This window comes from Nerophis lumbriciformis, linkage group LG13 (genome assembly GCF_033978685.3).
Source record: "Nerophis lumbriciformis linkage group LG13, RoL_Nlum_v2.1, whole genome shotgun sequence".
In the NCBI taxonomy this organism is placed as follows: Eukaryota; Metazoa; Chordata; class Actinopteri; order Syngnathiformes; family Syngnathidae; genus Nerophis; species Nerophis lumbriciformis.
The window spans coordinates 21,820,421-21,825,357 of NC_084560.2; positions in this window are offsets into that span (position 1 = coordinate 21,820,421).

The following is a 4,937-nucleotide window of genomic DNA, read 5'->3' on the forward strand; positions in this document are numbered from 1 at the left end:
ACATATACATATATATATTATATATATATATATATATATATATATATATATATGTCTATTGATCAAAAATGCACATCAATGAAGGACATAAATAAAAAATGAATGAATAAAATACACACACACATATATATATACATATACATATATATATATATATATATATACATATATATACATATATATACATATATATATATATGTCTATTGATCAAAAATGCACATCAATGAAGGACATAAATAAAAAATGAATGAATAAAAAATTTATATATATATATATATATATATATATATATATAATCAATTTTTTAACTGCTTATTATGTTGAAGGGGGCAGAATATATATATATATATATATATATATATATATATATATATATATATATATATATATATATATATTCATTTTTTATTCATTCATTTTTTATTTATCTCCTTCATTGATGTGCATTTTTGATCAATAGACAATTAAACTCTAATAACAAAACACATATTTACACACCTATGCTTGAGAAGGAACAGGATGAAGAAAATCTTATATTTCCTGCCCCCTTCAACATAATAAGTAGTTAATGGATAGCCCAGATTCACAAGCATGCAAACCAAACAAATACATCCAAATATAATGAAAAGAAGCAGCAAGGGTCGGAATTGGGGGTTAAATCACCAAAATGATTCCCAGCCACCGCTGCTACTCACTGCTCCCCTCACCTACCAGGGGGTGGAACAAGGGGATGAGGCAAATGCAGAGGGTAATTACACCACACCTAGTGTGTGTGTGTGACTATCAGTGGTACTTTAACTTTAACTTTAATGTGCTCAAGCCTGGTGGTTGGGGATTACTGATCTAGAGGGCTTACATAGTGGGAGCATATCAGTGATATGCACAAGGAAAAATAAATAAATAAATTAAAAAAATTTTTAAAAAAATTAATTAAATCACCATAAAAACACAATATATACACTATATATCAATGTATATCAATACAGTCTGCAGGGATACAGTCCGTAAGCACACATGATTGTATTTCTTTATTTAAAAAAAAAAAAAAAACCTCACCCCCCCGGTCCGCGGGACAAATTTTCAAGCGTTGACCGGTCCGCAGCTACAAAAAGGTTGGGGACCACTGCTCTAGATCACTAAGATCTTCTAAGACCAATCTGTTAGCGGTTCCCAGAGTAAACTCAAATCAAGGGAGAGCATCATTCAGTCACTATGCAACAAATAAACTTCCTGAAGATGTCAGACTTTCCCCAACTCTGACTACTTTTAAAACTAGACTGAAAACTTTTATGTTCACCTTAGCTTTCAGCTAAATCTTTTAATCTTTTAACTTTTAACGTCCGCACTGTTTTTATTTTTATTGTCTGCATTTTAATTTTGCTTTTATTTTTTTTTCATTTCACTTTGTTGTCTGTGAAGCACTTTGAGTCTGCCTTGTGTATGAAAATACAAATAAAGTTGCCTTGCCTTGCCTTACCTTAGTTGCATATGCCTGCACAGATCAGGGTCATGGTTCATAATAAATTTAACAACTGAGCAAGTCAGCTGAGCTTCATGTCTGCAAGGTTCAACAGGACAATCGCTCATTCTTTGTTGATACAACCATCAAGAAGGACTGAGAATGAGGGAGTTGGGGTTTAATTGCAACCAAATACAGAGGAAATATTCCCATTTTACATTTTAAGTTAAATACTGCAAAAATTACCAATGCCATGAACAAATGTCACGACCCTACAGTCAGCGTATTACATACTTGCCAACCTTGAGACCTCCGATTTCAGGAGGTGGGGGGAGGAGGGTGGGGGTGGGCGTGGTCGGGGTGGGATGGGGTGTGGTTGGGGGCGTGGCTAAAAGGGGAGGAGTATATTTACAGCTAGAATTCACCAAGTCAAGTATTTCTTATATATACCGTATATATATATATATATATATATATATAAGAAATACTTGACGTTCAGTGAATTCTAGCTATATATATGTATATATATATATATATATAAGAAATACTTGACGTTCAGTGAATTCTAGCTATATATATATATATATATATATATATATATATATATATATATATATATAAGAAATACTTGACGTTCAGGGAATTCTAGCTATCTATCTATATATATATATATACATTAATATATATATATACATTAATATATATATATATATATATATATATATATATATATATAAATAAAATAAATACTTGAATTTCAGTGTTCATCTATTTACACATATACACACACATAACACTCATCTACTCATTGTTGAGTTAAGGGTTGAATTGTCCATCCTTGTTCTATTCTCTGTCACTATTTTTCAAACCATGCTGAACACCCTCTCTGACGATGCATTGCTGTGTGGCATGCACAAAAGTGCTTTCATCAAATGCACTAGATGGCAGTATTGTCCTGTTTAAGAGTGACACAACATTGCTGTTTACGGCAGACAAACTGCTTTACGGTATACAAAAAAGTGACTGCTGTTGTTGTGTGTTGTTGCCAGCTGGGAGGACGTTAATGAAACTGCCTAACAATAAACCCACATAAGAAACCAAGAACTCGCCCTCCATCATTCTACAGTTATAACGTGATTGGGCAGGTACGCTTTTTTATATTGTGGAGGACCTGAGTCCGCCTGAATTTCGGGAGATTTTCGGGAGAAAATTTGTCCCGTGAGGTTTTCGGGAGAGGCGCTGAATGTCGGGAGTCTATCGGAAAATCCGGGAGGGTTGGCAAGTATGGCGTATTAGTAAAAAAAAAAAAACAAATTATTTCCAAAATGTTGAAGACCTCCAGTGTAAAGAAAACAATGACACAGTACACATGCACTTGTTGTGGCCTATTCCAACCCCTTCTTGCTCTTAAAGCATAAGGTCCATTTGTAGAACGTGACCACAAGCAAAAGCTCCAGCAGATAAACGTCAATTATAGAGTCAGCTAATGGATGCTGATGCTGGCTAAATTGTGGCCAAACAGCTCAATTTTTGTTTCATTTGACCACAGAACTTTCCTCCAGAAAGTCTTATCTTCGTCCATGTGATGTCAGATGAAAAAAATTGAGCTGTTTGGCCACAATACCCAGCAAATATGTTTGGAGGAGGAAAGGTGAGGCCTTTAAATCCCAGGAACACCATGCCTACCGTCAAACATGGTGATGGTAGTATTGTGCTCTGGGCCTGTCTTGCTGCCAATGGAACTGGTGCTTTACAGAGAGTAAATGGGAAAATTAAAAAGGAGGATTACCTCCAAATTCTTCAGGACAACCTAAAATCATCAGCCCGGAGGTTGGGTCTTGGGCACAGTTGGGTGTTCCAACAGGACAATGACCCCAAAGACACGTCAAAAGTGGTAAAGGAATGGCTAAATCAGGCTAGAATTAAGGTTTTAGAATGGCCTTCCCTAAGTCTTGACTTAAACGTGTGGACAATGCTGAAGAAACAAGTCCATGTCAGAAAACCAACATTAATAGGAGTGGTCAAAAATTCAACCAGAAGCTTGTGGATGGCTACCAAAAGTGCCTTATAGCAGTGAAACTTGCCAAGGGACATGTAAGCAAATATTAACATTGCTGTATGTATACTTTTGACCCAGCAGATTTGCTCACATTTTCAGTAGACCCATAATAAATCCATAAAAGAACCAAACTTCATGAATGTTTTTTTTTTTGTTTATGTGCTCTAATCACTCTATCACAAAAAGATAAGAGTTGTAGAAATTATTGGAAACTCAAGACAGCCATGACATTATGTTCTTTACAAGTGTATGTAAACTTTTGACCACGACCAGACCATAATGTACTAACAGACACAATCATAACAATATGTAATATGTTCAATATTTACCGTATTTTGATCAATTTAATCCTTTTCCACGCATTGATTTATGTTTCCATAGCAGCACACATCTGACTTCTGGGAACCAAAGGTTGTTCCTACGTCCGGAATCAAACACGAGTGTGTGTTGTAATCATGGCAGACTTGGTAACAGACAGCAAAAGTGGCTATTTTTAAATAAATCTTAAAACCCATTTTTATTCACTGGCTTTTAACCCATCATGAGACTTTGAACTGTTTTTAGCTTTTAACTTTTTGAACTGTTTTTAACTTTTAAACTGTTTGTATCTAACAAACTGTTCTTAGGGTAATTTATATTTGCTTTTTAAATGTGTATTTTTATTTCTGTTTTAAATGTTATTTTTTAGTCTGTCCTTTGCCTCCATTTCTTTGTGGTGTACAGCCATTTGTTTTTCAACTGTGCTTGTCTTTAAAGGGCTTTATAAATAAAGTTGGTATGGTATGGTATTTTTGGACGAATGAGGATTCACAACCTTATACTTTTGAAGCAAAATATACTGCTGCTTATAGCATACTTGCCAACCTTGAGACCTCCAATTTCGGGAGGTGGGGGGTGGGGGTGGGGCGTGGGGGGCGTGTTTAAGAGGGGAGGTGTATATTGACAGCTAGAATTCACCAAGTCAAGTATTTCATACATATACATATACACATATATATATACATATATATATATATATATATATATATATATATATATATATATATATATATATATATATATATATATATATACATCCTGAAAATATGCAAACAAAACTGTGTTTAGATAATTGATACTTTAAACTTGCATAAGTAAATCTTAAGGAATATAACATAACTTGGCTTCTGGGAGCTTCAAAATGTAATGAATAAAATGCTAAAGTTGTTGATAAACAAGCAATTATTTTAATAATTAAATATGGTAATTTTAAATGAATTATTATGATCATTTAAAATTAATTATTTCATATGTTTATTTTAATGTATAATTATATGGCTGGATGTAATAAGGCGTCAGAAAAAAAAAAAAAAAAATACAATTAATTTTGATGTTTATAGCAAAATATAGTAAAAATGTATTTAGTTTTTTTTATTTTT